This window comes from Oryza sativa, chromosome 12 (assembly GCF_034140825.1).
Source record: "Oryza sativa Japonica Group chromosome 12, ASM3414082v1".
Classification (NCBI taxonomy): Eukaryota; Viridiplantae; Streptophyta; class Magnoliopsida; order Poales; family Poaceae; genus Oryza; species Oryza sativa.
In genome coordinates this window covers 7,815,286-7,840,452 of record NC_089046.1, presented here as the reverse complement: position 1 = coordinate 7,840,452, position 25,167 = coordinate 7,815,286, and the positions used below count along the sequence as shown (strand labels likewise).

Below are 25,167 nucleotides of genomic sequence, written 5' to 3'. Positions count from 1 at the left end.
AGTCAAATTTGGATTAGGGTCCAAGTATGGAAAGTTTGGAGTTTGGAGTTGTATGGGGATGTTATTTTCCTGATTTGGTAGGTTTCCTATGTGATTAGGAGTCATAGTTCTAATTCGATTCGTGGCTAGCTAGGGGCAATCACTTTGTAGGTATAAATAGAAGAAGGGTTGAAGCTAGAAGATATCGACTTTTTAGGAGAGAAAAGTTAGGTTTTGCTTCGAAGCTTTGATTCTAGTTTGTGAGTTGAGAGAGGAGTGCTTTATATGCACGGTGTAAGTACATATTGATGCAATAAAGTTGATCTATATTCAAGAGCATCTTTAGTGTGTTTTTCTCTGGATCCCGATGGTCACACTGCGACAAGGTGATGGACCAGCAGCGTCAAGAGTTTGTGGCAGCGAGCAAAGCGGTTAGACCAGAGGAGCATCGTCGGTCAGACCGACGATATCTACCCGGTTAGACCGACGTCCACACATCGATTAGACCAGATCTCCATTAGGTTTGAGGTTAGCTTTTATTCCCAGTAAAAGTTTTGGTTTTTGGTTCACCCACCCTGGTAGACTTGGTTCCTGTATTCCATCCTATCTACAAGTGGTATCAGAGCCACGTTTACTCCTTTTGAGCTTTGCCGATTTTGAGTTTTTTTGCCATGGCTATTAAGTTGCAAATCCTTATGATATTCCTGCTGAGATTAATACTGTTGTTCTAAAAACAGATTTTAAAAACAATTGCAAAGCTCGCAATATTTTGCTCCATGGAATACCTCATTTGGATTTTGATCTTGTTTCTCCTCTTAAAACTGCGCATGAGATTTGGAAAGCGTAAAGATGTTTTTTAATAGGATTACATTAAATTTGAGATAAAATCTGGAGAGGCTTTAGATGATTATCTCGCTCGCTTTAATAAAGTTTTAAATAATCCTAGACCTGTGGATGAATCTTATAATGCAAATTATTCTCGATCTGAGATTTCTCGCACTTTTTGAATGATCTTAATATGTCAATTTGAGATATGAAACCCCTATTAATGTGTTAAGTATATCTTTAACTTCCAATTATTGCCACTAACTTCATAATTACATAACAAAGGTTGGGCCCACTCGTCAATCTCACATTTTCTCTATTTCTCTGTTCCTCTTCTTCCTCCTCCTGCTGTCGTCAACAGAGGTGGAACGGCAGTGGCTGCATGTAGGTCCTGCTCCTTCTCGACCGTCACCAACGCGGGTGTTGTCGACAACCAGGCCATCGGTTCCTCCGCACGGCGCCCGCCCACCTCCGCGATGCTAGGCTCTGGTGCAGGAAGTCCGCCACCTTCCATCTTGTCCAGCCCTCGCCGCCTACGCCTTCTTCCTCTGTGTCGCCATCTCCCCTCACCTCCCGCTGCTGCCTTAGCGAAGGAAGAATAGTGCAAGTGGCAACCACCCATATATACTGCCATAAGATCTTGAGTGCACGGTTTGTGTAAGTTTTGGGGTATACATTTCTGTTTTGTGGTTAAGGAAAAGAAATCTCGCTGTTAAGTTGAGGGATCTCCGGTGAACTAATTCCGCCTGAGAAGCACGCGTCACCCAGCCAGGCCGTGTGTCCCGAAAATTTGACAAAGTAGTGATTGAGATCCATGCTGGCCCATAAAATTGAGGATACAGCCCACAGAGAGTCAATCTGTCCAAATCGGCCCATTAAAATTAGGCCCATCTTTTTGCCTATGTATGTTTCTTTACACAAAATATAACCTTCTTTGGCGTGTAGTTCTTGGCGAGGGCGACGTAAACTGCGAAGTTCACCCCAGTGATGGCCACGATGAGCAGGAAGAAGTAATCCAGGTGACCGTCATCCAAGTCCGGTGGAAACCACCCCGCGTCGCCCCCATGCCGCGGTTACCTTCGACACCAGAGTCACCAGCTGGGAGTTGTGCAGGTTCCCGAGCGAGTAGGAGAGGAAGCAGAACGCCGTCGACGCGCTCCTCATCGTCTCCGGCGACTGGCCGTAGAAGAACTCCAGCTGTCCGACGGTGAGCGACGCGTCGGAGGCGGCCATCGCGAGGTACTGTGGCAGCAGCCACGCGACGGCGATGCCCATGGACGCGCGCAGCCGGCGCGCCTCGGCGCACGCGGCCACGCCCGCCGCGACGGCCGCCGTCGCGTGCCCGAACCCCATGAGCTGCAGCGGCGGGCGCCACGGCCCTGCTTTAGAGCGCGACGAAGGCGGCGACGAACGCCATCTGGAAGGACGACAGCGACGCGGCCGGCCGGGACGGAGAAGGCGCCGATCCTGCAGTCCGTCTCGGTGCCCTGCTGCACGAACGTGGTCCTGCGCCTGCGTGTTGGCGACGAAGTAGACCGCCGACGTGAGCCATATCGGGATCAGCCGCAGCAGAATCTTCATCTCCTCCACCTGGGTCACCGTGCACAGCCTCCGCCGCGCGCGTGTCGCCGTCTTCCAGATCCTCGTCGCCGACAATGGCAGCCTTGTCCAAACACCTAGTGCATGCAAAGACCATGGTTGTTCACCTAGCTGAGCTCCATGAGAATATATTAGATTAGATTACTACCTGAATTGATCTGTGTGCTCTAATCATTCGTGCACCGGATGCAGCAACGAGTTCTTGTCTTCTTGACGCCGTCGTCCTCGTACAGCTCAGTTGGATCGTCCGGCAAAGTCAATTTTGCCTTGTGAGAGAATGCCACAACAAGCACTTGGAGCACGCTCTTCAACGGGCTGCTCGCCGGCGCCGCCGGGGGCAGGATCCGGTACATGGGCGCCGTCGCGGCGAGGACGGCGACGGCGACCGCGACGAACGACGCGCACAGGCCGTACCCGAGCCCCCAGCTCACCTTGTCCTCCACCCAAACCAGCAGCGTCCCCGCCGTAAGCATGCCCACGTTGGCCACCGCGTAGTACCAGCTGAAGTAGGACGCCTTCCTCTCCTTCTCGCCGCCGCCGCCGCCGTCGTCGAGCTGCTCCGGCCCGAACGCGATCAGCACGGCCTTGGCGCCGCCGATCCCCAAGGCGCAGAGGTATATTATGCCCGTGAAGAAGACCAGCTCCTGGCTGAGCGTCGCCGGGACGCAGTCGGCGCTCTGCCCGCACGGCTGGCGGCCTCAGAGACGGCAGCGTGGCCGACGCGGTGATCATGGCCATGCCCTGTGATGAGGTACCATTTTTTCTGTTATAAATTTCGTGCTTCATAGTACATAGGTACATAAGTACCAAATTTTACAGTAAATTTTTAACTATCTCATGGTACCTCTTTAAAAACGGTAAAATTGCTCTTACAGGGGAAGATCGCTTATGACGAGAGCTATGGAGAAGCCGGCCATCACCGTCGTGTACTTTCCTCAGCAAGAGTCGGTGACGGCGGCGCCGAGGATGGGCATGAGGTAGGTGGTTCCGACCCAAGAACTGACCGTCGCCACGTTCGAAGCAGTGTCGCCATGAAGAACGTCCTGAAGGTACACTATCAGGTTCAGGTAGACCCCGACGAAGGCAGTGATTTCCAAGAATTGCAGGCCTGTTAGTTAGGATGAGTTGACTGGTGAGACTCTTAGCTAATTCAGTCCGAATTGGCAGTTCAATAATCTAAAACAGAGGTGGACAAAAAGGGTAAAAAAATATGAATATCTAGTCTATCTATTATATACTAAAAGTCCATTAAACTTCCTCAAAACGCTCTCAAGCCGACACGTGGTGCTCTAATAAATTAGAGAAAATCCTAGAAAATCTATTATATACTAAAAGTCCATTAAACTTCCTCAAAACGCTCTCAAGCCGACACGTGGTGCTCTAATAAATTAGAGAAAATCCTAGAAAATCTGAGAAAAAAGCAAAACATCCATTCGTTGATCTTCACTTAAATCGGTGGGTCCAATATTATAAGCCGTTAGATTAGATATTGATCTTAAAACAACCTGAACAGCGGCTACTCCTTCCGTTCCCTTCGGTTCTGTTACATAGGTACCTACGTACGTAACCAACAATGGTTACTCCTTCCCGTGTACGTACGTAATTAACCTTTCCTTCTTTTTATTTTCCATCTACATAGTGCAGACAAAAATAATAATAATAATTTTTATTATTGATAATAAATCAATCTATCTATCTTCTATTACTCCCTCCGTTTCGTTTTATTTGACACCGTTGACTTTTTAGCACATGTTTAACCGTTCGTCTTATTCAAAAACTTTTGTGAAATATGTAAAACTATACGTATGCATAAAAGTATATTTAACAATGAATCAAATGATAGCAAAATAATTAATAATTATTTAAATTTTTTGAATAAGACGAGCGGTCAAACATGTGCTAAAAAGTCAACTGTGTCAAATAAAACGAAACGGAGGGAGTATATAGTAAAATTCCATTAGTCTCTCCTGTACATACTGTTCGTTTGGAAAAAAACAAACGACGTTTACTGGAAAAACTTGCGATGGGAAAAAAATACCTTTACCTATACTGTTCATTTGAAAAAAGCACGTAAGTACGATAAAAAAAGCTATAAAACCTTAAAGAAAAATATATGTGTTAGAACCATCGTGGAAAAATAGACTATCTTTTTAAATAGGATTTTCTACACTATAAAAATATAATTTAATGCTCATAAATATGGTCATGTGGCACTTCTACAATCACTCTTAGACTGCCACGTGGAACTACGTAATCTCGTCATCAATTTTCATTTAAATTGATGGACCTGTTATGAATAATAGGGGATGAAAACAAACTAGACGCTAAAATATAGATATTTATCAAAATATAAACAATAATATGATACTCTGAAGATTATCAATAATATGATACTCTGAAGATTATCACGGTCGTATGTATGTTTAACGATACATTTTTTAATGACCAACCTCACTCATTTTAAAAGAGAATATTGTATCTATACCATATAAAATTTAAGCAGTACTGATTAACACTACAAACAAATTGTGTCAACGCAAAACGTAAAAAATAATATTTTTAAGGAAAGAATTAGTTTCATCACATCCATCTTCTCTTTCTTTCCTAAAGGGCAACAAGTAGTAAACATAATTATAGGAGGGACATACATATGATTAAGTTGAGGCAGACCCATTGAAGGCCACCGTTGATAATAGCACTCAACTTCCTACTTACTAATGATCTTTGAGGGTGCTGATAGTGAAATACGACTTAAAATTATGCTCCATGCTAGCTTTGATAGGCACGAGTACGTCACTATAAAACCCATGTTTGAAGGCAAAAGAGAAATAAATCCTTGGTAGCTCCACCTATTAGAGGGATATTGATGTCTAATTTTTATCAGTGTTATCCCATTAACCAATAGAAGCAGTGTTTTTAGAATATTTATTTATATATTTAGAAATAAGAGTTGAGATAAATATTTAGGTATGCATATAGTGGAGATTAATGTTTTATGTATTAATAATGTATTAGGCTTATTTTGGTGATACAGATGTAATTCCATTTATTAAAAAGGCATCTAGCAACAATGATAGTTAGTAATGGTGACAATAGGTGAGTTTATGTGTATTATGAACGAAAATGATTTTTGTTTGAATATAAGAAACATTCTTATCGTTTATTAAAGTCTACGGTCTATTTCACGACATATATTTTTTTAATTGTAAGGCAAAATCTATAATTTCTTATATGCAAATAGTGAGATATGACTTAATTTTATTAACAATAAATAAGGTGCCCGCGCATATGCGCGGGCTTCCTTTCTAGTTATAATAAAGAAGATACTTGGATGAAAAACATCACTCTGGAAAAGTTGAAAGGTAATCTAGGATATCCGCGCATGGTAATCTGACATTTATTAGATCCATTCATGCATAAGACCAGGTCTCCTATAGTCATATAGTCATAATATTATTTTCAATCAGTCTAATCTACGTTTTTTATTTTGGCAAAATTTGCTACAGGAAACTTAAAAAATGTGTAATTAGCTATCGGGGGCATTAAAATATAATATCCACCCAATTAACGAGAGAAAAAAAAATAACAGTTTTACTCTTATCTTCTTATCTCTTCTCCCCGTCTTTTTTCCGACGCTCCTCTCACACGTGCAAATTGCTTAGATTAATGTACAGGGAGAGAAATTAAACCTAAGTACAAATAGTTGCTGCTGCTGATTTCTTGGCTAATTAACTGATTATGGTGCTGATTAACTAATTACTACTCGCTAGTTTTACTAACAGCCTCATCGTTTTGCTTTTTCTGGTAATAAGCCAAAACGTCTTATTAGAGAATAAAAATGAATTTGTAGGTAAAACTTTTATATATGTGTTCTCAATGACTTAAAAGCCAATGCTGAAAAAGAAACTACGTTGAAAATATCTCAAAATCAATATCAAAATTAAGTTTGAAAATTCAAATTTTGGCTTTTTCTTTGGCTGAATAGGCCATCCGATGGGAGCCTAAGCTTCCAAAAATTTCAGACGGAGTAGTCGAAGACGTCAGAGAAGGAGCAGCTCGACGAGTGTGGGCTTGACAGCGGTGAGGAGCATTGCGGTGGCGGGTAATGATGGCGGCGACGGCTTGGCATCGTCATGCGGGACGACGCGGGGTGCTGGATCTCCTTGAGCAGCGCGACGACATCCTTCATGGTCGGCCGGTCATCGGAGTAGCGTGTTAGAATAATTGGGCTAGGCCCGATTTATTGTATTAAATCTCAAAGGCCCATAATAAATGTTAAGGATAATAATACCACATCAGGAATTAAACGAGGAGTATCTCAACTTAAATAGGGAGTTATTGGAGGCTCCCTGTTGACCGGTTGAGGTGGCAATCGAAAAGCCACACGCGCGCGCGCCCCCATGATCGCCTCCGTAACGGCGCGTGCACGATCCCACGATCGTAACGGCGCGTGCGGCAACTGGCTTTTCTGTGGTGTTCTTCCTCCTCCGCGCGCCTGTGCTGCCTCTGTTCTGTGGTGTTCTTCCTCCTCCGCGCGCCTGTGCTGCCTCTGTTCTGCTTCCTCGCTTCTGATGGCTTGCGCGCACGAGAGATCGGAACGTGCACGATCCCACGATTATAACGGCGTGTGCGGCAACTGGCTTTTATGTGGTATTCTTCCTCCTCTACGCGCCTGTGCTGCCTCTGTTCTGCTTCCTCGCTTTTGATCGCTTGCGCGCACGAGAGATCGGAACGAGCAGGGCTTTTGGAACCACACCTTCGCCTGAGATCTGCCGCCGCCGCCGCACCTAGAGATGGCGCGCCGGGAGCCGGAGCCGCGTCACTTCTAATCGCTTGCGTGCACGAGAGATCGGAACGAGTAGGGCCTCCGGAACCACACCTTCGCTTGAGATCTGCCGCCGCCGCCGCCGCACCTGGAGATGTCGCGCCGGGAGCCGGAGCCGCTGCGAACGTCAACGTCAACGGAGGCAGTTCTGCCTCACAATCTAGCGGAGGGCCATTCTCGGGGTATATCTTTCTCCTGCTGTTAACTCATTCGTTCATACCTCTGTTAGTCATGTTAGTCGCAATTCTATTGCGTTCTTGGTATGTGCATGATGCTTATTATACCTTAAGCATGCTCCTGGTTATGCTACATTTCATCACTAGATCACCCCACATTGTTCATGCCATGATTATTATCTTAACATTTTGGATTAAAATATGCCGATATATGACTATATTTCCAACAATCCAAAAACCTGATGGGTCATTTTCGGTAGTTGGCTTTGCTGCTACACTGAAACCACATGCATTTGATGGTTCTAACTATAAGAGGTGGAAAGCACGTGCACTATTGTGGTTGACAGCGATGCAATGCTTCTATGTTTCATGGGGCAAACGAAGTGAACCACCTCTCTCTCCTAAGGAAGATGTTAAGTTTGAAGCTTCAAATTGCCTGTTCCGTGGAGCATTGATCAGTGTACTCGCTGACAACATAGTGGACGTGTACATTCACATGCCTTCCGGGAAGGACATGTGGGATGCACTTGAGGCCAAGTTCGGAGTTTCCGACGCCGGCAGTGAGCTATATGTCATGGAGCAGTTCTATGACTACAAGATGGTTGATGACCGTTCTGTAGTAGAACAAGCTCATGAGATTCAGATGCTGGCTAAGGAACTTGAGAACAACAACTGTGAGTTGCCAGACAAGTTTGTGGCGGGTGGCATTATTGCCAAGTTGCCACCTTCTTGGTCAGACTTTGCCACTTCTCTAAAGCACAAACAAGAGTTTAGTGTTTCTGATCTCATTGGCTCTTTGGGTGTTGAGGAGAAGGCGAGGGCAAAGGACAACCGGGGCAAAAAGGTTGAGGGAGGTTCTAGTGCCAATATGGTACAGAAGAAGAACCCTCATGCATCCCACAACAACAAGAAAGTCAAGCTTGATGGCAAACCCAAGGCTACAACCAATTTTAAGAAGAAAGGCAAGGGAAAGGCAAAGGAAGACTGCTTTGTGTGTGGCAAGTCTGGGCATTGGGCCAAGGACTGTCCTGAGCGCAAAGAAAGGAAGTCTGCCAACATGGTTATTAGCGAGGGCGGAGAAACATCGGGGTAAGGTAAAATATTACCTACAGTTCTCTCTGTTTTTCACTCACCTGATTGGTGGGTTGATACTGGTGCTAATATTCATGTATGTGATGACGGGAGAGGTTCCTCCTTGTTGATGGGAAACGGGTCGCTTGCGGCTGTTCATGGTGTTGGTACGGTCGATCTGAAGTTTACTTCGGGAAAGACCGTGCAACTGAAGAACGTGCAGCATGTCGCTTCAACAAAGAAGAATCTTGTTAGCGGCTCTCTATTGTGTAGAGAAGGTTTTAGAGTTGTTTTTTGAATCCTATAAATGTGTCGTATCTAAATATGGAACTTTTATTGGAAAAGGTTATGACAGCAGAGGCTTGTTCCACTTTTCTTTGGATGATATGTGTAATAATCATAATGTTGTGAACCATATTAGCGAGAATGATGAGTCTAATGTGTGGCATTCGCGACTCTGTCATGTGAATTTCGGTTGTACGACGCGCTTAGCTAACATGAGTTTAATTCCAAAATTCACTTTGGTCAAAGTTTCTAAGTGCCATACTTGTGTTCAATCGAAACAACCTCGCAAGCCTCACAAGGCATTTGAGGCGAGGAATTTGGCACTTCTAGAACTTGTTCATTCCGATTTGTGCGAAATGAACGGCGTGTTGACTAAAGGGGGAAAGAAATATTTCATGACACTGATAGATGATTGCACTAGATTTTGTTATGTGTATCTATTGAAAACAAAGGATGAAGCATTGCATTACTTTAAGACCTATAAAGCTGAAGTAGAAAACCAACTTGAAAGGAAATCAAACGGTTGAGGTCTGATAGAGGTGGGGAGTATTTTTCCAATGAGTTTGCATCCTTTTGCGAAGAGTTTGGAATTATCCATGAGAGGACGCCTCCCTATCCACCCCAATCAAATGGGGTGGCCGAAAGAAAGAACTGTACTCTAACTGAGATGGTGAATGCCATGTTAGACACTGCGGAGCTTTCCAAGGAATGGTGGGGTGAGGCAGTTTTGACTGCGTGTTATATCCTGAATAAAATTCCAATGAAGTATAAGGAAGTGACACCATTCGAGGAATGGGAAAGGAAAAAATTAAATCTCTCATACCTACGAACATGGGGCTGTTTGGCCAAGGTAAGTGTACCTATAGCCAAAAAGCGAAAACTTAGACCAAATACTGTTGATTGTATGTTCCTTGGTTATGCTATTTACAGTGTGGGTTATAGATTCTTAATAGTAAACTCTGGAGTACCTGACATGCGTGTTGGTACAATTATTGAGTCCAGAGATGCTATATTCTTTGATAATGAATTTCCCATGAAACATACACCTAGCACTTCTAGTCAAGAAACTGTCATACCCCATGAGCACTTTGCACCGATAGAACACAATGATCAAACGCCTGAGGGAAATCCTGAGGACAACATTGTAGATACTCTTAAGAGTAAGAGACAAAGGGTTGCAAAATCCTTTGGAGATGACTATATTGTATACCTCGTGGATAACACCCCAAGAACCATAGAAGAGGCATATTTATCTCCTGACGCTGACTACTGGAAGGAAGCAGTACGCAGTGAGATGGACTCGATTATGTCTAATGATACTTGGGAAGTCGTTGAGTATCCATATGGGTGCAAGCCTGTAGGATGTAAATGGGTTTTCAAGAAAAAGCTTAGGCCTGATGGTACAATTGAAAAGTACAAGGTAAGGCTTGTGGCCAAGGATTATACCCAAAAGGAAGGCGAGGATTTTTTCGACACATACTCACTAGTTGCTCGCTTGACCACGATTCGATTACTACTTGCTCTGGCAGCCTCTCATGGTCTTCTCGTCCATCAAATGGACGTTAAGACAGCTTTCCTAAACGGAGAGCTGGAGGAGGAGATCTATATGGATCAACCAGACGGGTATGTACTAGAAGGTCAGGAGGGAATGGTGTGTAAACTGTTCAAATCCTTGTATGGCCTTAAGCAAGCACCTAAACAATGGCATGAGAAGTTTGACACTACACTTACATCTGCAGGCTTTGTTGATAACGAAGCTGACAAATGTGTGTACTATCGTCATGGTGGGGGAGAAGGAGTGATCTTGTGCTTATATGTCGATGACATATTGATCTTTTGGACCAGCCTCAATGTGATTGAGGAGGTCAAGGACTATCTGTCCAAGAGTTTTGAAATGAAGGATTTGGGAGAGGCTGATGTTATTCTTAACATTAAGCTACCAAGAGGATATGAGGGTGGGATTACACTTGTGCAATCCCACTATGTGGACAAGGTTTTGAGTCGCTTTGGATATAGTGACTGCAAGCCAGCTCCTACTCCTTATGATCCCAGCGTGCTATTAAGGAAAAACCGAAGAATAGCAAGGGATCAACTGAGATACTCTCAAATCATTGGTTCATTGATGTACTTGGCTAGTGCAACGAGGCCTAACATCTCATTTGCTGTAAGCAAGCTGAGCCGGTTTGTCTCAAATCCGGGAGATGATCATTGGCAGGCTCTGGAAAGAGTAATGCGCTATTTAAAGGGCACTATGAGCTATGGAATTCACTATACCGGGTACCCAAAAGTACTAGAAGGGTATAGTGACTCAAACTGGATATCTGATGCTGATGAGATAAAAGCCACAAGTGGATATGTGTTCACACTTGGAGGTGGCGCTGTTTCCTAGAAGTCTTACAAGCAGACCATCTTAACGAGGTCAACAATGGAAGCAGAACTCACAGCACTAGATACTGCGACAGTTGAGGCCGAGTGGCTTCGTGAACTCCTGATGGATTTGCCGGTGGTTGAAAAACCAGTGTCAGCTATCCTAATGAACTGTGATAATCAAATAGTGATTATTACAGTGAACAGTTCAAAGGACAACATGAAGTCATCTAGGCATATCAAGAGAAGACTGAAATCTGTCAGAAAGTAGAAAAACTCCGGAGTGATAGCATTGGACTATGTCCAAACGGCTAATAATCTGGCAGATCAGTTTACCAAGGGGCTACCACGTAATGTGATAGACAGTGCATCGAGGAAAATGGGCTTGATACCCACCTAAGGTTGCACAATAGTGGAAACCTGTCCATTGTAATCGGAGATCCCGTGAATTTGGATGGCGAAACAAACTATTGTGTGACTGAGAGAAGAGACCCTTGAAAAGGGCTCATTTTCATAATGTACTTCTCTTTTTTTCTGCATGGTAGGATGGCTCATGCCTTAATGTGATCTGAGTGGCTTTTCTAAGCAGAGATGTTGACCTGCAGAACATCTCAGAAGGAACACACTTATATGAGTTTGATTGCTAGTCACAGTCTATGAGATTTGGGCGATCTCTAGATACTCATGAAAAGGCCTGGAGTTTGACTTATATGCTCCAAACAGAGGGGATGCGAACGACACTCAGTACCAGTCAAGGGTTTGAGTGAAACCTGATCACACAAGACTGACAATTCAAGGCATAGTCCATTGTTCAGTTGAGGTCTGATGTAGCTCATTTCCTATGTGGAAGTTCAACTTAACAGTCTCCACCAAAGCACTGGTATATCAAACAGGCACAACCTTGAGAATATTTCTTATGAGCCTTGAAATTTGGTGGGGATTGTTAGAATAATTGGGCTAGGCCCGATTTATTCTATTAAATCTCAAAGGCCCATAATAAATGTTAAGGATAATAATACCACCTCAGGAATTAAACGAGGAGTAACTCAACTTAAATAGGGAGTTATTGGAGGCTCCCTGTTGACCGGTTGAGAAGGGAATCAGAAAGCCACACGCGCGCACGCGCGCCGAGCCGAGCCGAGCCGAGCGGGGCGGCCAGCCGGGCCGAGGGCGTGGGCGTGGGCGAGGCGTGCGTGCGTGTGTCGCGTCTGCCTCTATCCTTTTTTCAACCACGATCCCACGATCGCCTCCGTAACGGCGCGTGCACAATCCCACGATCGTAACGGCGCATGCGGCAACTGGCAGATATCACTCCTGCTATATAAGGAGGCCGCTTGTCCGATCAGAACTGGCTTGCTTTTCTGTGGTGTTCTTCCTCCTCCGCGCGCCTGTGCTGCCTCTGTTCTGCTGCCTCGCTTCTGATCGCTTGCGCGCACGAGAGATCGGAACGAGCAGGGCCTTCGGAACCACACCTCCGCCTGAGATCTGCACCGGGTAGGCGGGTGATTAGGTTTTTGGGGAGTGCTTCCGCACGACTGCTCTCCAATTCTGCTCTGTTCGTCGTCCACCATGTCTGCACCTAGAGCCGCCGCCGCCGCCGCGCGGGAGATGGCGTGCCGGGAGCCGGAGCCGCACCTGGAGATGGCGCGCCGGGAGCCGGAGCCGCTGCGAACGTCAACATCAACGAAGGCAGTTCTACCTCACAATCCAACGGAGGGCCATTCTTGGGGTATATCTTTCTCCTACTGTTAACTCATTCGTTCATACCTCTGTTAGTCATGTTAGTCGCAATTCTATTGCGTTCTTGGTATGTGCATGATGCTTATTATACCTTTAAGCATGCTCCTGGTTATGCTACATTTCATCACTAGATCACCCTACATCATGCCATGATTATTGTCTTAACATTTTAGATTAAAATATGCCGATATATGACTATATTTCCAACACAGCGCGCCACACAGAGCGCGGCCATGGATAGCACCTACTGCATCTCGTGCACGTCGGCCTCGGCGGCAGCCGGCAGCCACTGGACGCTACGCCGAGGACTCCTCGAGCAGCAGCACGCCTTCTCCTCCTCCTCCTTGCCGTGCGCCCCCGTACGCAGGGCTCGTAGACCCCCGTGTGCTGTGCTGGCATCTCGCACCCTCCGGCAATGGAAGAAACCAGGAGAAGGAAGAAGATAAGGGCAAAATTATCATTTCACGTGGTTTCTCTCTTATTAATTTGGGCAGATATTATATTTTAATGCGTCTAGTGTCTTGCAGCAAATTATCATACTTTTGGAATGTCCTTAGGCAAATTCACGTCTTTACGGTGTCCCACAACTAATTACATGTTTTTTTTATGTCCTGTAGCAAATTTTGCCCTTCTATTTCTCGAGAATTATATATCCGTCTAACCTACTATAAGCTGATGACTACTGCTACTGCACACATCTTTATTTCATAACTACTTCTTTTTAGACAAATCAGTACTACAGTAACCCAATTTCTTTTTTTTTTGTATCTCACCATTTTCATGTGACGATATTGTAGGATGGCTAGGCACTCACTCAAGATGATTATCAATGCCTTGCTGGAGCAGCTCTCAACCTTGTGCACCTCTTGTCCCCGATCTTCCTGAGATACCAGGCTCCGATTTGAGCAAGATGCCTGCACAGCATTACAGCAAGCCAATACCTCAAAGCAGAGTCGCCGTATACTAGTATCAATTTCTTCCATTTTGACCAAAAAAGCAGTTGCCACGTAAGTAAATAGTTTTGTGTTCTCATGGATGCCCCATTTGGAATGTGGGTAAGAGCAACTCCAATAGAATGGGCAAATGGCTGGCCAAGCCCAATTTTAGCAATTCTAACAAAAAGTTGTGCTCCAACAGCCTCTCCAATTGAATGGCCAAGCCATTCGGCTGGCTAAACCTGAGTGCCCGCTGGCCAAATGTAGCTAGTCAAGCCGGCTGCCCATCCAGTGGGTCCCACATTCTATCTCCACTGGTAGAGAAACCATCTTTGGTCGGTCGACCCAAATCCACAATAGTCCCGGTTCCATTAAAAACCGAGACTAAAAATAATGTTTAGTCACGGTTAATAAGAGGAAGATCTTTAGTCCCGGTTGGTAACTCCAACCGGGACTAAAGTTCATTTTTAGTCCCGGTTGATTCCATGTAAGGCCGTGTCAGGGCCCTAGGATCTTTAGTCCCGGTTGGTAACACCAACCGGGACTAAAAACCTATTTTTAGCCCCGGTTGGTGTTACTAACCGGGAATAAAAATCAAAACACACTATATAATCACTTGTACCGATTCTCTTTTCCCGTCCACATAACAAACTCCTCCCTCTATCTCTTTTTTCCTCTCTAACTTCTTATCTCTTTCCATATCTCTAACTCCAAGCCTCTCCTTCCTTTTTTCCTTCACACCATAGCGAAGAAGCGTCAACGAGGACGGGCCGGCCGGGGGGTGGCGCGGGGGGCCACGCGACGGCGGCGGCGGCGGGCAGGCGGCGCGGCGGCGCGGGGGGCCGCGCAGCGGCGGCGGCGGCGCGGCGTTGGCGGCGCGCCGCCGGCCGGCCGGCGCGGAGGGGAGGAGGGGAGGCGGCAGTGGCCGCCAGCCGGATTTTCTTTTTCTTCTGTGAGATGTGAATCTGTGATATATTTTTGTGTGAGATGTGAATCTGTGATGAATTTTTTAGAACACTGTGATGTAATTTTTTTAAGAGTTTGTGATGTAATTGGAGATGATCTATTTGAGAATTTGAGGATTTGGAGATGTTCTGTGATATGTGATGATTTGGATTTGGGAGGGGATGGTGTGAAATCAATATTCAATGTTAAAAACAATGAAAAAGAGAGAAAAAAAGAAAAAATATCTTTAGTCCCGGTTGGTGTTATCAACCGGGACTAAAGATCGATAACCGGGACTAAGGATAGCGAACTTTAGTCCCGGATTCGTAGTCACGGTAACCGGGACTAAAAAGCACTTCTCCACCAGTGCTCCCTCTTCCTCCCCTCTATGTCCTCGCACAAGCGTTAGTGCGCGACACAACCATGGGATGGAGCCCGAGCTCAGAGATGGAGCGGCCGGCGGCAGCGGCGGCGATGGTGGTGGCTAGGGACGGACGATGGTGGGCGGATGGGGATCAAGCCCAAGCTTGGCCCGAGTAGTGGTGGCGGATGGGACGGAGTCGGAGTAGCGGCAGTGGATGGTGGCGGCGGATGTGGACGGAGCCCGAGCGCCACCCTTCCGTCGTCGTTGTCCCTCCGCGAGCGTAGGCATTGGGGGACCGCCTCAGCACCGCGATGGCGAAGGCTCCGTCGGCGCTGCCCCTTCGCTGTCGCCGCGGATCGACGCGGCCGCTGCTTACTGGATCTCCGCCTCTATGGCGAGTGCGGCGTGACCCCTGGTGAGGGCGGTGGAGTTGGCGCGAGCGCCGGCGGAGGGCCGAGGAGGACACGGTGGATGCGAGGTTGGTGAGGATGCGGCGGAGGCGAGCTTCTCCGCGGCGTTGGCGAGCTTCTCCGCGGCGTTGGCGTTTAAGGAAAGGGGAAAAGAAGGAAAGAGAAGGAAGAAAGGGGGAGAGAGGAAGAAGAGGAATAGAGGATGATATGTAGGTCCGTTGTTATTTTGGAGAGGATTAATAGAGAGTCTGCCATCTAATTTGATTAGCAAAATCAAATGGAGAGTTGGCTATATAGGTGTTTGGAGAGTCTAATTTAGAGAGGTTGTTGGAGATGCTCTAACAGCCTATTGTAACTCGCAATCTTCACAGCATAGCAGAAATCGATAAACAGAAGGACTCCTCTGAATTCTCAAAAAAAAAAAAAAAAAAAAAAAGACTCCTCTAGCTGCTTTTGCCTCTGGACCATCCATCATGTGTTGGACGGCTTGGATTAAAGCGCGACAAGCAAAAAACAACCGCTGCCGTAATTTTGTTCCCCGGTCGATCTGAACAGTTGGACAACGATCGGACGGCACGTATAGCATACCAACAGCCACAGCACGCCAGCCGCGCGACGCACCGCCCGACGATTCACTCTGTTTACACCCAAATTTGGCACCTATGGACGAAATAGAGGAAAATTGCCAAAGTTTGGAAAGTGACGGGTTTCCTTCATAGGGCCGGTCTGACCGCAGATATATGGGCGGTCAGACCGTCAGGGTCCGAGTCCGAGTCTGTTTTCGTCGGGTCTCGGGTTTCCTTGCTCGGGAAGGCATGTTTCGTGTTTCCATTGGTTTCTATCCCGAGTTGGACGTGGAGGAAGGCCTGTAGAGGGCAAGACCAACCCCTATTTAAGGGACAAGGCCGGTTCATTGCAAAACCCCCGAATACAATCTACTTGAATCGTTCTTTTACTATGTTTTCTATTTTACCCTAGTTTAGTCCATCTTTATCGGTTTGCGCCGTAAACCGTCCGCCGCCACTGCGAGAGTGCGACACCCCTTTGTAGGTTTGTCCTGAAAACCTTCCGTTTTGCCCACGAGACGAGTAGTTATCCTCATATCGATCTAAATCGGCCTAGAGGCTGATTTTCATCTCTAAATCGGCTCCGCTAGCTTGTTTAGTGTTTTCTCTACAAAACCCATCTTGATTTGGCCCTTTGGCTAGATCGAGATGGTTGGCGACTCCATATCACCGCAAGGTGTTTATATGTTGCGATCGTGCTTGTCGACTTGTCAAAAAAGTTGCCAACACGATTTCGTCGAGACAAATCTATTCGGCTTTAGAATAGCCGAATTTGAAATCTACCCATCTGTGTTTCGTCGAGACGAGTAGATGTCTGTTTCGGCTGTGCGGCCGAAATCAATCTATACAATTCATCTACTGCTGCTGCATATTTCTCATTGGATCAATTTGATTGACGGCAGTACTGTTTGGTCATCAAGCAGAATCAATCTACTAGTTCGGCTGACGTTATCCGATTTCATCTACCGCAGCCAGCCGGTGTTGCCGTTGTCTGGTATTTGAGACCTATCGATTCGATCGGTTAGATAGCAGCACGCTGCATTTTCTGTCTTGCTGTGTACAGCTAGAGCAAGAAAATCATTCGGATTAGATCGATCCAAAGCTAGTACTGCACACATATATTTACATAAAGACAAAAAGCCGATTCATATTGTTTCGGCTGTTACTGTGAAGCATTGATTTTCCAGATTTTTGCTGCACACAGAGGATCGGCCAATCAAGGCTACTGATCTTTTGATTTTTGGAATTTTTGTTAGGTACACACGTAAGATATATCTAGAAAAATTATAAGACCGTATATTAATTTATTCGGTCAAATATTTTGGCTATGAGCTATATGTCCGGATTTAATCAAGAAATTTCTTCATCAACTATGACGAGCGGGAACGGGTTCAACAATACTACTACACAATACATTAGGACCGATCAAGGCGTCATCCCGCTACCTCAAGTTGTAATTTCACCAAAGGTAACCTTCGATTCGCCCAACCCGTCCTTTGCTATTCAAAACGTTAATAATCATTGTGTAGATGCATATGCTACTTCTAGTTTTGCTCCTATACAATATGCTTATAATGCTAGGGGGGGTCAATGGGTGATTATACAGCCGATTATACAGGAATCGGCTATATGCAAAACCTAGCTAACGGTATGACTGGTCATGGCACCGGTCTAACCGCATCCTATGCCGGTCAGACCGTGCGCCCTATTCTGGCCAGATCGCGCCTCCTGTGGCCGGTCTGACCGCACCACTGACCACCGGTCAGACCGAGCCATGGGCCGGTCAGACTGGTTCCCTGGGAGTTTCTCCAGGTTTTCATACTACGACTAGCAGTACTAATTTTAATTATTATTCATCACCTGTTAATACCGTTAGTCATGCTACTCCACATATCCCTAATGCCTACAATGATATTAATAGGGGATATCCTCCCGATACTAGGTATGGCCAATATAACAATATTGTGCCGCAACAACCACCTTTTAGGCCACCAAGTCCACCACCAGATCCGCCAAGGCCTGAAACTGTAGAGGATTGGTTTAGAAATATTATCAGGGAGAATTTAGCAAAGCTAAGGAATCGCGCTAGGGAGTAACAAAAGCCGTATCCTGATTATTATGACATTTTCCCATATCCTCGTGATTATAAAATTCTTAAATTTACCAAGTTTAGTGGTGAGGATAGTATTACTACATGCGAGCATGTAGATCAATTCTTAGCGCAATGTGGTAGGATTAATAGTGATATTTTTAAATTGCGCTTGTTTTCTTTATCTTTGTCCGGTACTGCTTTTACATGGTTTACTTCTTTACCGGCAAATTCTATTGATACTTGGGCTCAATTAGAACAAAAATTTCATGATTATTTTCACACTAATGAAACTGAGCTTAAGTTATCTGATTTAACATCGGTTAGGCATGAATACAATGAATCTGTTGCTGATTATATTGAAAGATTTAGAGATGTTAAAAACCGATGTTTCAATTTGAAAATAACTGACAAAGATTTGGCCAACATTGCATATGATGGATTGCTTGATTCTATTAAAGAGAAATTAAATGGCTAGATATTTCTTGATGTTGATCATGTGTTGCATGAAGCTCTGGCTCAGGAAAGCCGAGTGGATGACAATAGCTTACAAGCTAGTTTAGATAAAAATGCAATATCATGTATAGCCGAACCAAGCGATGGTTCGGATTGTATTAATGATTTGTGCAATGATGCCATAACGATTATAGCCAAACCTAATGTTGGTTCGGATTATCTTGCTAGCTTGGATAATGATGCAACAACCATTATGGCCAAACCAAGCGACGGTTCGGATTGTGTTATTAGTTTAGACAATGATGGAATAGCCGAACCAGGTGACGGTTCGGATTGTGTTACTAGTTTAGATAATAATGGAATAGCCGAACCAAGTGGTGGTTCGGATTGTGTTGATAGCTTAGAGAATAGCATCATTGAAGATATAGCCGAACTAGATGATGGTTCGGATTGCATCACAAGTGAAAGTGAAATAGCATTATCACCTAAGACCGAATCACAAATCGGTCATGTCGATGTTGGAAAAGATAATAACAATGTCTTGCGAGATAGTGGTGAAATAGAATCCAAAGTAGCTATGCATACATATCAAAGGCCGTATCCTGAACATGTAGATTCGGTCCCATACCCGCAAGGATTTGAAGTGCCCAACTTCACGAAATTCACAGGTGAGGATGCTAGAACAACAATGGAGTATATCGGCCAATTTATTGAACAATGTGGTAAGGTCGGTAGTGATGATTTGCTTAAGTTAAAGTTGTTTCCTCTTTCTTTGTCAAACTTTGCATCTACATGGTATAGTATACCTGCTCCTAATTCAATTTCTACATGGTCACAAATGGAGCATGAGTTTCATGGTTATTTCAAAGATGTAAGCTTAATGGAGCAAAGACCGATTGATACTTCATCGGTCACTTGTGAAACTATTTCGGTTACATCTATGCCTAAGACTGGAATTGTTAGTGATTCTCTCCCTGTTAGTCCTATTGATGTTGACAAAAAGAAAGGGAAAAGTGTTATTATTGGGGATCTTCGGCCCAAGAATAGGATAAAAAATACGAAGGCCGAAGATCATAAAGTTGCAAAGAATGAGTCATCTAGTTCCCAAAAGACTAAAAAGCCGAAGCTCACTTTTGAGATGCTTATGGCTAAGTACAATAAAGGATCAGCCGGTCAACGACTTGATAATCAAACTAGTAATTCAAAAAGACCAAGATCATCTTGTAGGAAGGGATTTGGTCAAACACCAAAGCAATCGGAGCCATCAACTATGCCAACTCCATACAACCCTCCGGTTGTGATGCCATGGTATCCATATCCAATGTCACTGTTTGGTTATCCTTTTATGTATTACGTGCCGTGGATGCATCAACCACCTATGCCGCATTATCAGGAGTGGAAGGAATCACCTAGGACAGTGCCAAATCATTCATCTAACTCAAGACAAGACCGTTTCCCATAAAAGAATCGGTCCGGTAGATCTAAGGTGAAAAAGGTGAAGAAGGTGTGGGTGAGGAAAGAAGCCAAAGCTCCGGAGGTCATTGCTATCAAGGAGAAATCTCAAGATGTTCAAGTACCTACTGAAGATGCGGCGAAAACTATACAAGCGGAGAAGACTGAAGCCGACGCCGTTGCTGTCGACATCGGCAGTCTGACCGAGCCAGCCGGCCGGTCTAACTGCTAGACTACGGCCGGTCTGACCGACCCTCCTAGCCGGTCTGACCGACGGCTTGTGACCGGTCCGACCGGGCCCAGAGGCCGGTCTGATGGGGGGCATTGAAGAAGAGTGGGAAAATTGAGAGCAACATAGGAGCTTCCACTTCGACCAAAAATATGAAGAATCATTGCTTAGCTCCTGGAAAACAACCACAACTGAAGTGGATACCTTCTGGCTTATCTCGCTCTCAAAAGAGGAGGCTAGAGCGTCTTCGGGCCATAGGTCAAAAAGAAAAGGAGGCCGAAGATGTGGAGCGCAAAACATGTAACAATTTAGAGCTTCGAACGACACCTAAGCGAGTGTGGAGACCTAAAGAAGTAAAAGTTAAAAGATCGGTGATTTCACGGAGTAGTGATGGATGCAATTTGATGAGAGAAGAATCATCGGTCATTAGAGATAAGTCTCTTCCACATGATGCTATAGGTGTTAGTGCGGTATCCATCTTGCCTTCGAAATCGCGCAATCTAGAAAGCCGATTTTGCTCGGGGGGCAAGACATTAATATGCTCATAAGAGAACCAAGAGAAGATGAACGGCGATGGATACGACATCACATCTTTGAGCCGCCGTTTGTTGGATGCTAAGGCAAGGTATGGGTTTATTGTGTTCATCATCATATTATATGCCTATGCCATGTTAAAACATTGCTTACTATCTAGCACATGTGTTTGCTTACTAAATTGATATTACACATACATGTTGCAACTGCCATTTCTAGATAGTAGAATTGGTAGGTTGGCATATAATTTATTTAAAGTATGATTTGGCTCATGGGTCTTTAATATTTGTTTAAAGCCAAATCGTATGTGTTTTTATGGATCACCATATAAGATTTAGATTTCATATTTATTGCACCATGAAAGTTTTGTTTATTAGTAATTCGGCTAATATCAATGGTCAATGTGATGATTTGTTCTAGAGTTATTTTATTCAGGAATATTGGCATTGTTAATATTTTGCATACATGCTCAAGCCGATTACTTACATTTGTAGTTTATTGGAATCTATACATGTGACATATGTGACTTTGGTGATTCATTATTGATTATGCTTCAATTGGCTAAGTGTTTTGATGTCATGATGATTATTGTTTCAAAAGCCAATTGAATTAGTATTCATCTAGACATATTAGTTGAATGTTATAATTTTTCATATGTCTAGAGAGAAGGAATTTTGGTCCAATAATTTGATATACCAAGCATCTGGCTATTATGTGAAAAAAAATTATATACTAAAGGCCAATGCTTGATTTCAAAAGTTTGGACGAAATTGGCAAAGTCATAGACCAAGGGTGGTCTGACCGGCATTGCACGGCCGGTCTGACCGGTGGTACCCGCGGTCTGACTGGATCTGCATGGCCGGTATGACCAGGCAGACAGGGCGGTCTGACCGGCATTGCATGGCCAGTCTGACCGATCCCAGACAGGAGGCTGGGGGGCACGTTACAATTGATTAAAAGGCCGAATTAATTGTGAATTCGGACATTTGTGCCCATGAGTTAGAAATAGCTTGGAGAATTCCTTTGATTAGATATTTGAAAGATCCTACACTTAAGGTTGATCGGAAGATTCGGCGGCAAGCGCTCAAATATTATGTCGCCGAAAAATAGATGGAGTATTACTTAGATAATGATCAATCTAAAGTTACTAGGAGAGTAGTACATCGAAGGGATTCGTGAAATTCATCAATCGGCCCGTAAGATAAATTGGTTGCTTACAAGAGTGGGGTTTCATTGGTCGAAAATAATTGATGATTGTTTCAAATGCTATAGAGGGAGTGAAGCTTGTTAGCGGATCGGCAATGTTCAATTAGCGCCTACCGCTGTGTTGAATCCTATCATTAAAATATGGCCGTTCCGAGGTTGGGCTTTGGATTTTATTGGTCAAATTTATCTTTCGTCATCAAAGAGGCATCGGTTCATGCTAGATGTAATGGATTACTTCACTAGGTAGGCCGAAGCCGTGCCGCTCGAGAATATTACTTGTACGGAGGTAATTGACTTTATTTTGAAGCATATTGTTCATAGATTCGGTATTCCTCAAACGTTAAAGGGGCTTTTTATGTCCAAGGAAATGAGAGGTTTTGCCGAATCTTATGATATTAAGTTGTTGAGTTCTTCTCTTTACTATGCTCAGGCTAATGGATAAGCCGAGTCGAGTAATAAAACATTGTTGAAATTGCTGTCTTGCCAGTTGAGGTAAATCTTGGCTCTCTTCGGTATTTCAAGCAAGACGACTTGACGGTTGAAGATTACAAGACTTTGATGGAAAGCAATTTGGAAGACGTCATCGACAAGCGTTTGAAGACTTTGAAGGAGATGAAGACACTTCAAGACGGTGTTTTTAGAGAGCAATTAATGGGAGATAGCTTGAAGAAATACTTCCCCAGCATTTGGTAAGATGCTTAGGAAGTCCTATGGCCGATAATTGGATTATCGCCCTGAGATAACATGTTCTATGCTTTTAGGTTCACGTATGTTCACCAAAAAGGTAGGGGGGCATGTGTTTACACCCAAATTTGGCACTTATTGACGAAATAGGGGAAAATTGCCAAAGTTTGGAAAGTGACGGGTTTCCTTCATAGAGCCGGTCAGACCACAGGTATGTGGGCGGTCTGACCGGCTAGTAGGGCCGGTCTGACCGCAGATATGTGGGCGGTCAGACCGTCAGGGTCCGAGTCCGAGTCTGTTTTTGTCGGGTCTCGGGTTTCCTTGCTCGGGAAGGCATGTTTCGTGTTTCCATTGGTTTCTATCCCGAGTTGGATGTGGAGGAGGGCCTGTAGAGGGCAAGACCAACCCCTATTTACGGGACAAGGCCGGTTCATTGTAAAACCCCCGAATACAATCTACTTGAATCTTTTTTTACTATGTTTTCTATTTTACCCTAGTTTAGTCCATCTTTGTCGGTTTGCGCCGTAAGCCGTCCGCCGCCGCTGCGAGAGTGCAACACCCCTTTGTAGGTTTGTCCTGAAAACCTTCCGTTTTGCCCACGAGACGGGTAGTTATCCTCATATCGATCTAAATCGGCCTAGAGGCTGATTTTGATCTCTAAATCGGCTCCGCTAGCCGGTTTAGTTATTTCTCTACAAAACCCATCTTGATTTGGCCCTTAGGCTAGATCGAGGTGGTTGGCGACTCCATATCATCGCAAGGCGTTTAGGTGTTGCGATTGTGCTTGTCGACTTGTCAAAAAAGTTGCCAACACACTCGATCTAGGGATGGCAGTCGGGCGCGATGAGCACGGGTAGTGCCTACCCATACCCATGCCCGTGAGATTATTTGTGCCCGTGGGTATACCTATTACTACATGACGGGTAAGGATGGTTGCCCATGCCCATTGCCTGCGGGCGCCTTGTGCCCGCGGGCGTGCCCGTTTACCCGCCACAACAAAAACAGTGGAACAAAAAGTCTACATGCTTCTAAGTTCGAATCGAACTTAAAACATCAAATATTCTCCGCCTCGATGTCGTGTCTCTCCTCTGGCGGCGATAGAGTAAGGGGGAGAGAAATAATAAGGGAAATAAAAGGGAAACCGTAGAAAACAAAGAACGTGGCTTATGTATTCTGGTAGATTTTGTTCCTAACCTACATGTAAGTTAGATTTCGCGGGTAAACGGGCAAAGCGGGCATGGGTAGTGATTACCCATACCCATGCCCATTTACCCATCGGGCATAGCTTTTGACCCAATAAAATACCCATGGGTATAAAATGAAGAACAAATCCAACCCTAATAGGGTTTTTATCCACGGGCAAACGGGCACAATTGCCATCCCTAACTCGATCGGGTGACGCGAACACGAGCCCCCCGCGATTCGAAGCGCGCGCGGCGCCGGCAGCGAAGCTGTCGATCGGTGGTACTTACATACTGCTGCTGCTGCTGCTACGGGGGCGCGCGGAAGCAGAAGCGCACGTACCTCATCGCCGACTAAAAGCGACGTCCTCTCGTGGTCAGCATCCATGCCGGTTCACCGGTGCTTCCCTGAAGCTGAAAGAACACAAACGCCGCGAGCCCCCGAGAGGTAGAGAAATATATAATCTCTGATGGTTGGTGGGATGGAGCAAATCATTTTTAAATATTTTTTGAAGAAAAGTGGGTGGAGCAAATCATCACCAGCCAACGGGTGATGTGATACGGACGGGGACGGAATAAAAACCATCGTTTTCACGGGTTTAATTAATTAAACCCTTTTTGGGCGTTATATTGATCCGGACTTTTGCACCACGTTGCTCACACAGCCCCCCCCAGATATTTTGGCTGGGACATGATTTGGTTTTTGTGTGTTGCAAGCTCCAACCCTTTTTTTTAAAGAAACAGATCAATATATTGATCCGGCTTTGGGAGAGAGCCCGCAAGACGTGTAAGCTTTTACTTCATCCAACCCTGTATTATTCCATGTGCCTGAAAGCTCCCGGTAATGCTTTCTTTCATACGTCCGATCTGGACAAAAATATCGGACGGGACCCTCACAACTGACTAAGCAGAATCAGTAGTAGTACTCAATAGAAGCATACATCGGCACTAAAAACTTTTAGATATGCATGTGTAGAGGACCCACATAATAGAATTGTTTTATTTTTTCCAACCAAAGCCAACAACCAACAACCATTTGAAACATTAAAATTTCTTTTTTTCTTAAATTACTTATCCGGTCCGTAATCTGATTATACCATTGTATTCATGATAATTAAATCTTCGTAACAAGATCTCATATGAGTATATTTCGATGAAAAAAATACATATGTTTCAACCTTTAAATTTGAATGTTTCAACCTTTAAATTTGAATGTTTCCCATGTGAGAAATAAATATTTTAATTTTTA

General features: G+C 44.8%; 1 long non-coding RNA gene and 1 pseudogene across 1 annotated transcript; both read right to left on the bottom strand.

Annotated features, from left to right (window-relative positions):
* Positions 1-1,703: 1,703 nt before the first annotated feature.
* On the bottom strand, positions 1,704-6,592 carry LOC9266506 (protein NRT1/ PTR FAMILY 8.3-like; annotated as a pseudogene).
* A 10,974-nt stretch (positions 6,593-17,566) lies between these two features.
* On the bottom strand, positions 17,567-24,391 carry LOC136354712 (uncharacterized). The gene is made up of 2 exons (XR_010738313.1): positions 24,262-24,391; positions 17,567-18,112 (listed from the first exon to the last, which is right to left on the bottom strand). It is a non-coding gene; the product is annotated as an uncharacterized lncRNA (long non-coding RNA).
* Between the last annotated feature and the right edge of the window lie 776 nt (positions 24,392-25,167).